A 12,005-nucleotide genomic window follows, 5' to 3' on the forward strand; every position below is an offset into this window, starting at 1 on the left:
GCGTTACATCTTGCAAGGTATAAAGCCTGGCACATTTAAAGAACTTACAACTCGTGCCCATGACATGGAATTGAGCATGGCCTCAACTGGAAATGAAAGACTGCCCATCTATGAACCTCGCAAAGGGAATGACAAACAAGAAGTCAGGAAGTGGGGCAAGTTCATACCAAAGTCTGAAAATCAAAGAAGCTATGAATGTCAACACATCACCTGTGAAGTTCACGACGAAGGTGAGCAAGAAGCAGAGTATGAAATCCACTTCTTTCCAAGATAAGCCAAGTGGAAAGTTGACTCTAAAAGAAATGCAAGAGAAAGAGTACCCATTTCTGGATTCTGATGTGCCAGCCATTTTCAAAGGACTCCTCGAGTTAAATCTTATTGAGCTTCCGGAGATGAAGCAACCAAATGAAGATAGGAAAACAAATGACCCAAATTACTACAAATATCACCGACTTGTAAGCCACCCTCTAGAGAAATGCTTTGTCTTCAAGGAAAAAGTCATAGACTTGGCTCGTGAAAAGAAGATCGTGCTTAAAGATGAGAAAGCAAGCGCAAACCAAGTCTCTATCACCTTTGACTCATTCAGTACGGATAAATTATGTGGTTTTAAAGAAAGTAAAGACGAAGAATTACTAGAGAACGACAAAGCTGATGTCAATCAACCTAATAATGATGAAGGTTGGACAGTGGTGACTCGTCGTAGGCACCACAAAAGGAGCCCACGAAAAGAATCAATAGAACAACCAACAAGGAAAATGATGGTGAAAAGACCAAGGCGATGGAATCCAGTTAAATATTTGAAGAAAGCAAAAGTGGAGGTGCACCATCCTCAAAAGCCACGACATCCAATGACCTTGGATGAGTTCTTACCAAGTTGGTTCTGCACGAAGATTGCCCATGAGGGCATTGATGCCTCTTGTTGCCATATTGACAAAGGGGAAGAAAAGAGTGATGACCTACCGTTGGCACCATCTTCGAAAAAGCCCATCGAGTCCACTTCTCAAGAAGTTAATGCTTGTGAGGAAAAGGTCACATTCACAAATGACAATCTTTTGCTACGTGACACTCCTCATAACCACCCATTGTACCTGGTTGGCTATATGCGCGATGAAAGGGTAAATCGAATTTTGGTTGATGGAGGATCCTCAGTGATCATTTTGCCAATCCACAATGTGAAAGAACTTGGTATTCCCATGAACGAACTCTGAGAAAGTTGTGTGATGATCCAAGGATTTAACCAAAGGGATCAAAGAGCCATAGGTGCGATCAAGTTGGGAATCACTATTGAAGATATGCAATCAAGTGCATGGCTGCATGTGATCGATGCGAAGACTTCATACAATGTTTTGCTTGGGAGGCCTTGGATACATGAGAATAAAGTAGTTCCATCTACCTACCATCAATGTTTAAAATACTACCGGGGTGAAGTCGAGAAGAAGATAGTTGCTGATGATGAGCCTTTCACCGAGGAAGAGTCACACTTCACGATGCAAAGTTCTACTTGAAGAACCGCATTGTGAAGGATCTAAAAGTTGATGATGGCATGAAAGTCAAGAATGACGAGCCCATAACTAAAAGAGCTGAGGTGACTATCGGTAAAGCCAAATTTGTTACTGAGGAGGTACAACCTGACGTGAATAAATCTCATAGAGGGGATATTGAATCTTATGGAAAAAAGTAAGTCCTAAGCTCCAATATGTCCTAACACGAAGAAAGACTAGGGCAAATCATCTAATATCCAAACCAACATGCTAATGGATTTAACTCTTCCGGTAAAACGAATTGAGGCAGTAAAGTTGCCCTCGAAGCCGCTTGCAGGGTTTGTAGCCCAAAATCGTTTGCAGAATGTGGCACTCCCTACAAAACGAACAGATGAAGGTTTTGATCCTAATGCTTATAAGCTATTTGCGAAAGCTGGATACAATCCCGATGAGCCATCAAAGTTAGGGAAGCTCCCATCAGAAGCTACAATGAGGCAACCACGTGAAGGTTTGGGAAACAAGCAACCGTCACCAGTGCACATTTCCATAAGAAGGGCGAGCAACAATTATATCACTGTAGAAGATGAATCGCCCTCTTCTAACAAGCCTTCTATCTTTGATCGACTTGGAAATTGCCTGTGAGGACCTCCGTGTTTGAAAGATTGGGTCCATTGAAGAAGGGGAACAAGTTTCGGAGAAATTTTCAAAGCATAAGATCACCTGATTCACCAAAAATCCAGGAGATCTCTAAGGATTTCCAAAGTTTGGTTCCTTCTAGAATGAAGCGACAAACAAAACTTGTGCTTTCATGTAAATAAGTACTGAAGGTAAAGCCATATACTGTGGTCTACACTAAGGAATGTGAGGAAGATAAAGAAAGTGTGGGTTCTTCGTATCATGTTACTGTACAAGTCGAGAATGACATTCCATCTTCAATAGAAGAGAATGCGAAATTGGAGAATGTTTCGCCGTGTTATCATGTATCCTTCAATGACGGGGACCCTCAAGAAGATGAAGATGCGAAAGATGCTCCACCTGAACTTGAAGAAGGAGTGAAGATGACAGTTGATTCCTTAAAAGAAGTTAACCTTGGCATCGATGAAGAACCAAGACCCACCTACCTAAGTGCTTTACTAGAAGCTGATAAAGAGAGCACTTATATTGAGTTACTCAAGGAGTTCAGGGATGTCTTTTCTTGGAGTTACAAAGACATGCCTGGCTTGGACCCGAAAGAAGCAGTCCATCACCTTGCAGTCAAAAATAGTGCTTGCCCTATTAAACAAGCTCAAAGGCATTTTAGGCCGGACTTAGTTCCCTTGATTGAAACCTGTCATACCTTCTTTTTTACCACTCGAAAGGGTATAAGGGAGTTTTTCCAATTTAAATGACAATCAAAACGGGATTATTTATTCTTATTCAGAGTCGCCACTTGGGATAATTTATAGTGTCCCAAGTCACCGGTTTAAAATTCCGAATCGAGGAAGTTTGAGTCTTATTTATAGTCTGCGAACACAGAAATCCGGATAAGGAATTCTTTTAACCCAAAAGAAGGTGTTAGGCATTCCCGGGTTCCATGGTTTTAGCACGGTCACTCAACTATTATTATTGGCCTAGTTATCTGCTTTATTACACGTTTTAAACCTATTGCATTTTTAGCTTTTTAGCCGCTTTTAATATTTCAGGAAACTTCAAGTTTATTTAAAACACATCGTAAGCTCCGCTACATGAAATGCACCCGTGGTTCACGACACGTTCTATTTAACCTTATTGGAAATGAGAATCGGGTCATATGAAATGTACACCCAGATTTATAACATGTTTGTTCCATTATTATTATCAAAATTATGGCAGGGCCATATGAAATGCACACCCGAGCCCTTTTAATATAGTTTGACATAGTTGAGGTGATGAATAACAACCCAATTTCTATACTGTGACAAAATCACGTTCAGCTATAACCAATTCGAGTAAACATACGAGCAGATAGCTAAGTGAGCAAATTTAAAACTACGGAGAACAATTACAAAATCAACAGGATCATATCGCCAAACCAATAATTAATATCAAGCTTGCATAAAATGAATAGAGGATGAAAGAGTTGAACCTCAATATAGCCGGACAATTGATTGTTTCACTACTTTGAACTCGAGGTGTAATGAACCGCAGACGGAACTCGAATTAGCATCGAAAAATTGAAAATATGATAGAACTCAACCAAGCTCGGCTTCAAACCCATATTTTAACCAAAGTTCATTCTTGAACACCAAGAAAACAGAATCGAAAAATGAAAAACATGAATCTGTAATTTTATTTTCCCCGTCCTCTGTCCGTTTTCGTTTTTGTTCTTTTTGTTTTTTTTTCTTTAGTTTCAGATCTATATTTGCTCCTCCTTGTTGTTTCTTTTCAATTTTCTACTCCTTTTCTTTCGTTCAACCCCCATGTTCGTGCATGACTTCCCCCATTAATCCTTTATTTTTTTTTGTTTTGTCAGTTCCTTTCTCTTTTATATTTGCATGTGTGCGTTGCTGAGCAGTGAAGAGGTGTGGAAAGAAGCACAGGGTCAGCCTAGTGGCGGGAAGCTGGTGACGAGGCAGTTGCTCGTTTTTTGAAAGTGTGGACCGGTCATCTAGTTTCAATAGGAGATTCAGGGGTCTGGTTCGCCTTGTGGGTGTAGAAGAAAAGGATCGACTGTAGATAGAAAATGAGAGGGAGCTGTCGGACTTGCTAATTGCCGGTGTTAGTTCCAGCGAGTGAAGGAGACGAAGCGGGGTGTTGTTTCTGAAGAAAGGGGTCGCCGGTGTTCTAGAGGAAGGAGTTGGAGCGATGGCTTTGGCTTGGTTGTTCTAGGGTTTGTCTACTAAAGGAGATGAAGCTTCATCATTTGCGTAGGTTCCATAAGAAGGTCCAAAACGGCTCTAGCTCCTCTTAGGGTTTGGTTGTGTTCATTCTTTATGAAGAAGATGACACTGTTTTGTCCCTTGTAAACCAACCGCTGATTGCCTTCTCTCCAATGGCTGAAGGCTCTATCTCTAGGTCTAGGTTAATTTTTGATTTTTCTTGTATACTATGCTAAAGGGGTGTCTAGGTTTGGGCTTTTGAGTTAATGGGCTAAGAGATTGGTTTAGTTGGGCTACAAGCAAGACTAAATCAGTCCTAAAAAATTAATCCTCCTTTTTTGTATGTAAAAATAATATAGCAAACAAGATAAACTATTAAAAATACTACTTAAGAAAAAAACTATAAAAAAACACTAACCGTTAAAATAAACATATTTTTTTTTCTTTTTTTTCAAGATTAAAAATGACTACAAAACCTTAATGAAACTATATTTTTTTGTAATTTTCATTTTCTTGTGATAAAATAAAGTAAAAGAGTCAAAATTAGTTGAAATAGTAATATTAGGCCTATATTAAATATTTACATGCTAAAATGGGTGAAATCTCGGGGTGGGTCAAAAATTACATGTCTACAGCTGCCCCTCTTTGACTGGAAACACGAAGTATTTTCAGACAAACAATGACTAGACATGTTTTTTGACCCGACCCTTGTTTAGAGATATCAAAAACCAAGAGAAAAGAAAATGTGGCCGAGCCCTTGTATCTGAGCTGCCTACATATCCTTAGCTATAAAGGAATCAGGCCACGTGTAGTTCAGAAGTGAGTGAGATGATGGAGTATACCGAGGTGGAGAGCCGATCGAGGTGCCATTTCGTCGTGGTTCCGGTCCGCTGTTCCTGTTATTACATCAAAAATCAAAATAAAAAAGATTAACTAAGCTTGTCAACTATGGGTTACAAGATTCCTATCCAAAAGTCTTCTGAAGCTTGATTTTGAGTCTTGAATGGTTCTTCATGCAGACTTTAGATATGAACCTTGACTCTTGCTAGCTGCAGGTGCTAGTTCATTCTTCTTCGGATCAAGACCGGACATGCAATGCTCGTGATTTCAGCCATGTCTTGAGCAGTTCACATCTTTCTCTACTTCTGCATTTTGGATTCACTTCTTTTTTTCTTTTTTTTGGATTGTGACTAACTTCTGTTGATTATCTCGGACTGTTGACTCGCATTCTTGTTGCGATCTTCTACTACTTCTAACTTGAATTGAATTCTGAAATGACGTCCCTTGTTCTCCAGGTGGGTGCCTGCTATTACCTTAAAACTAGAGATAATTCCCTTGTTTTCCAGGTGGGCACTTGATTGCCAAAACTTGAACTGTATTCCCTTATTCTCCAGGTGAGCGCCTGATTTCCTAAAATTGAACCGTATTCCCTTGTTCTCCAGGTGGGTGCCTGATTACCAAAACTTGAACTGCATTCCCTTGTTCTCCAGGTGGGTGCCTGATTGCCAACACTTGAACTATTTTTTCCTCGAAACCTGACCTGTTTTCCCTTGTTCTCCAGGTGGGTGCCTGCTATTGCCTTAAAACTAGAGATAATTCCCTTGTTTTCCAGGTGGGCGCTTGATTTCCAAAACTTGAACTGTATTCCCTTGTTCTCCAGGTGAGCACCTGATTTCCTAAAATTGAACCGTATTCCCTTGTTCTCCAGGTGGGCGCCTGATTACCAAAACTTGAACTACATTCCCTTGTTCTCCAGGTGGGTGCCTGATTGCCAACACTTGAACTATTTTTTCCTCGAAACCTGACCTGTTTTCCATTGTTCTCCAGGTGGGCGCTTGATTTCCAATGATTGCACTGTTTTTTCCTTAAAACTTGGACTGCTTTCCCTTGTTTTCCAGGTGGGCGCCTAATTGCTGAACTTGAACCATCTTTCTTTGAACATTGTTGCCTTCCCTTTGTTATCTAGGTGGGTGCCTCATTACCAACATTTGAATTGTATTCCTTTCCTCTGAAGCTTGAATTATTTTCTCTTGTTTTCCAGGTAGGCGCCTGATTGCAGACACTTGAACCATCTTCTCTTGCTACTTGGAGCTGTTTTCCCTAGAAACTTGCACCATTTTCCCTTGTTTTCCTGGTGGACGCCTGATTGGTGAGCTTGACCTGCATTCCTTTGAACTTGTGTCGTCTTCCCTTGTTCTCCAAGTGGGCGCCTGATTTCTGAACCTAAACTGCTTTCTTTTGAGACTGCTTTTCCTTTGAACTGTCTTCCATTGTTCTCCTGGTGGTGCCTGATTGCTGAACCTGAATTGTCCTCTTCTTGAAACTACTTTTCTTTTGAACTGTCTTCCCTTGTTCTCCAAGTGGGTGCCTGATTGCTTAACCTGAATTGCTTTTTATTCTTGAGACTGCTTTTCCTTTGAACTGTCTTCCCTTGTTCTCCAAGTGGGTGCTTGATTACAACAAAACTGACAAAAACAAAAGAAACTTTTCTGCCCCAGTTTGGTAGCTAGGGACATCTGCAAGTGTCAATTGAATCATGTTACCCAATATCTCTAAGAATTTAGAAGCTAGGCCCCATTATCCAGGAGGGTCCTGAAAATTAAAATCAAACCTCATCTTAGAAATGAAAACTTCAGAGCTAAATCCGACTTCCTAAAGGTGAAAACTTATGCTCAATCTCATTATCTATGAAGGTCTTAAAACTAGATCTCATTATCCAGGAGGGTCCTAAAAATTTCCAATTGAATCTCATCCTAATGAACGAAAACTTCAAAACAACTTATATTTACTCAAAGTAGAACTTATGCTAGATCTTGTTACTCATGAATGTTTCGAGTTTTAACTAGGTCCCATTGTCCAGGAGGGCCCTGAGAATTTCAAGTTAAATCACATTATCCAGGAGGGCCCTAAATTTTTTTTAAATTAAATCCTATTATCTAGGAGGGTCCTGAAAATTTACGGTTGAACCTGTCCGGTACATGCTTTCCTTACGGAGGGTTCCTTCGGAACAAATGAAATTTCCTGCCCCAGTTTGCACTAGGAAGATTTGTGAGTTGTTAGCAAAATTATAAACCACTTATACTATTGATGCAATGATGAGAGTAAACTAAAGACTAAACTAGGATGTGCATCTCCTATGAGTAAAACCAAAAAACTTTGACTAGCAAATATGTCTGCTAAAGATAAAACCTGAATGACCCAGATTAGGAAATGCGTCTCCTACGGGTGAAACTTGAATGAACCAAACTAGGAAGTGCGTATCCTAGGGGTGAAATCTAAATTTAGGAAGTGCATCTCCTTAAAGAATAACTTGAAAGACCTTGATTAGGAAGTGCGTCTCCTACAAGTGAAACTTCAATGAACCAGACTAGGAAATGCGTCTCCAAGGGCCGAACTTCAATTACTCAAAATAGGAAGTGCGTCTCCTAGGGGTAAAATCTCAATGTAGGAATTGTGCCTCATAAAACAAAAATAGAACCTAAAATACCCAGACTCGGAAGTGCGTCTCCTAGGGGTAAAATCTCAATGTAGGAATTGTGCCTCATAAAACAAAAATAGAACCTAAAATACCCAGACTCGGAAGTGCGTCTCCTAAGGGTGAAACTTCAATGACTCAAACTAGGAAGTGCATCTCTTAGGGGTAAAATCTCAATGTAGGAAGTGCCTCTCCTACAACAAAACATAACTTGAAAGACCCAGACTAGGAAGTACATCTCCTAGGGGTGAAATATCAATGACTCAAACTAGGAAGTACGTCTCCTATGAATGAACTTAAATGAACCAAATAGGAAGTGCGTCTCCTAGTGGTGAAACTTCATTGACTCAAACTAGGAAGTGCGTCTCCTATGAATGAACTCTCAATTTAGGAAGTGTGTCTCCTAAAAGTATATCCTGAAAGACCCAGACTAGGAAATGCGTCTCCTAGGGGTGAAAACTTCAGTGACTAAACCTCATATGATCCAAACTAGGAAGTGTGTCTCCTAATGGTAAAAAATCTCAATTTAGGAAGTGTGTCTCCTACAATAAAATATAACTTGAAAACCCAGACTAGGAAGTGTTTCTCCTAGGGGTGATGTGTGATTTTCTCAATAGCCTTTGCGTAAGCAGAATTGGGGTATTACACTTGAAAATTTCAAGCTTCCGAGCTTTGATATGAACATAGCATTTGTCCCTGTTTCAAACAAAAAAGACTTGTGAGTTTAAACACGGTGGTTGGTTTGTGGCCTTGACTTTGAGGGCGATTACTCGTTCACTTGCCATGATAACTTTGATTTTACCTTGAAACACCTTGCTTGTTTATTGACTAACCACTTTCTCTATCAACCCTTATCAATGAAAATACCTCTGATCCGTTCAAACCCAATACCCTTTATCTATTGCATTTCTAAAAAATTGACGCATACCGAACCTTTGTATTTCACATGAATCCCAAAGCATGCCAAACATCGCCAACTCAGTGCGCATATTGCTCTTTCTTGACTTATACCACTCTGATGTGCTAGCCAGATTCCGTTTTGTGCAATTGGAAAGCTGGTGACAAATTTTGAAGTCATTTCTCACTTGTTCTGACCAAATAGACTCAGGAGAGGAAGTAAACAAAACAAAAGGAATAGAGTAAGGACAATGAAAAGAGATTATTCCTAACAAGAAAACTACACACTTATCAGATGTGGATACCAACTGTAATGACCATGACATGCACCTTTGGATTAAGTAGCCTAATATGTCAAGCAAGTCTAATATTCAACTCTTATTGTTCCTCTTCGTCATGAAATTGGGCTTTAATACTATGATTATCCCATCTGATTCACGGTCCTTATTCGACTTGTAGTGCCCGAAGGGTTTTCACCATCAAGCCTCTCTCATTTTGTTCTGTCTCTCAATTTACCGTCACCTTATGGTGCCTGTGAAGGTTTTCACTGATAAGACTCTCTCATTTTTGTTTTCCTTGTGTAGAATGGAGTGTTGCCCTTGATGTGAATCATACCTCCAACTCGCTTGAATTAACGCAACTCAAAGATTGATCGGAAGGTCTTTCTTTAGACCGTAATGTAGGCTTTTGGATAGGATTAGAAAGAAAGGATATCATGAAGGCTCAAAACAATTTGAAAGGGCTCAAAATTACAACTTTTGGAATACGATATCTCACAACAACCACAACTTCTGCCCCGGTTTCTTTTCTTGGGGATTTTTGAATTTTTATTTTGATGGGACCGAACCGTGAGACTGCCTACATATCCTTAAAAGGAATCAGGTCGAACGTAGTTCATGACATAGGCATTGCTTTGTTTTTTGTGCTTTTCTCTTTTTTTTTTCTTTTCTTCGCTTTTCTTTACTCTTTTCCCATTTTTCTTTCTCTCTTTCTCTTCTCTTTTCCTCTTTTCTCTTTTTTCTATTATTCTGTATCTGTATTTCTAAACTCTGCTTCTGATTCCAAAAGAGGGATATGAAATAAAATAAATAAGGCTCAAAGGGGAAACAAAGGATAAAGTATGTAGATAGCAGAATAAAATGCCTTCGTCATTCCAATCTTCAAAGCATGCCAAATACAAACAACACAATTAAACAAACCAAAGAAATCATACATTGTGACGACCCGACCAGTCGTCTCATGAGTTACCGCTCTGTTTTCCCCATTTCTACTTCTTTATGCTTTGTTTATCCGTGTTATGTGGTCTCGGGTTGGTCAGATCAAATCCGAAATAATTTTGGTAAGGTATGAGACACTTAGTCTCTTTTGAGGAAGCTTGAGTTAGAAAACTCAACCGGATATTGACTTATGTGTTAGAGGGATCGGATATGAGTTCTGATGGTTCAGATCGCTTTGGGAGGTGATTTGGGACTTAGTAGCATGATCGGAATAAGGTTTGGAGGTTCGGAGTAGATTTAGGCTTGAACTAGCGAAGTTGATATTTTGGCAATTTCTGGTTGGTAGGCGAGATTTTGATATAGGGGTTGAAATGGAATTCCGAGAGTTTCAGTAGTTCCGTGGTGTCATTTGGGATATGTGTACAAAATTTCAGGTCATTCAAACGTGGTTTGGTTGTGTTTTTGATCAAAAGCGGAATTCATAAGTTTTTAGAAAGTTTGGCTTGATTCCAACGTGTTTTGGTGATTTGATATTGTTTTAGGTGTTTTGAAGATTGGTACAAGTTTGAATAAAGTATTAGAATATGTTTATACTTTTGGTTGAGGTCAAGGGGGCCTCGGGGTGATTTCGGATGGTTGACGGGAAGTTTGAGACTTTGTTGCAACTGTTGAATTTGCTGCATCTGGTATTTCCGCACCTGCAGATTGGGAACTGCAGGTGCGACGCCGCATAAGCGGAGGAGTGGCCGCAGAAGTGGAATTTGGAGATGTTGGTAGGGACCGCACCTGCGGTTGTGGGACCGCACCTGCGAAGGCACAGGTGTGGAAATTTGACCGAAGAAGCGATTTTAGCCGTTAAGTGAGGAACCGCAGAAGCGGTTATTTGGTCGTATATGTGGTACCGCAGAAGCGGTAATTTGGCCGCAGATGCGAAATGTTTGGATAGAAAGTATAAATTGTGGCCTTCGCGAATTTTGAGCTATTCCATCATTTTTGACTTCGGCTTTGGAGCTTTTTGGGTGATTTGAAAGAGGTTTCCAAGGGAACTTCATTCAGGTAAGGAATTTGGACCTAAAACTCGTTTCTATGCTATTATTTCACGGATTAGAGCTATGATTAATGAAATTTAAGGGCTAAAATTGGGGAAAACTAGAGCTTGGAAACTTAGACCTTTGCTTGAGGATTTGAAGACCATTTGAGGTCGGATTTCAGAACTCTTGATACGTATGAACTCGTGGGGAGATAAGGAACCTATTGATGTAAAAATTATTGAATTCCGAGATGTGGGCCTGGGGTTCGGGTTTTGGTAATTTCGGGATTTATGTTGTAAATTGATTATTTTTGCTTGGGCTTCGTTCCCTTAGGATATTTTGACGTCCTCATTCTGATTTTGGATAGATTCGACACGAGCGGAGGCCGATTCGAGGGGCAAAGATGTCGCAAGCTAGAGATTTGACCGGTTTGAGGTGAGTAATGATTGTAAATGATATTCTGAAGGTATGAAACCCCAGATTTGCACATCGTTGTGCTATATTGAGGTGACACACATGCTTGATGACGAGCATGGTGTCATGCACTCTTGGGGATTGTGACTTAGTCCGTCCTAAATGACTATTTTACCGCATATTTGACTAAAATCTATTTGCTATCATCATGATTTGGGCTGAATACCATATTTGGGCCTTGTGCCAACTATTTGAACCTTTCGGGGATTTTTACTAGTATTTCCTCACTCTTTTGACTTTTTACTTGAACTCAGTCATGTTATAGTTCACTATTTTTTGTACTCAGCCATGTTTACTCTGTTTTAATACTTACATGATCTTTTAAATAATATTTTGGGCTGAGAAACATGATTTACTACTGCCCGAGTGGCTTGTGAGGATTTTTGACTGAGTAAGGGTAAGGGCCTATGTTGTGAGGAAACATTTGATACTGATAATGAGGCCGAGGGCCTGAGATATGTACGCCACGAGGTGGCTTGGTTGATATGAGGCCAAGGGCCTAGTGATGATGCCACGAGGTTGTTTGATATTGCGCTTGTGCCATAAGGGTTTCCTCTAGTAGTCTGTATACCCCTAGTGAGCGCGGGTACCCG

The sequence above is a fragment of the Nicotiana sylvestris genome, chromosome 4 (genome assembly GCF_000393655.2).
Source record: "Nicotiana sylvestris chromosome 4, ASM39365v2, whole genome shotgun sequence".
Classification (NCBI taxonomy): domain Eukaryota; kingdom Viridiplantae; phylum Streptophyta; class Magnoliopsida; order Solanales; family Solanaceae; genus Nicotiana; species Nicotiana sylvestris.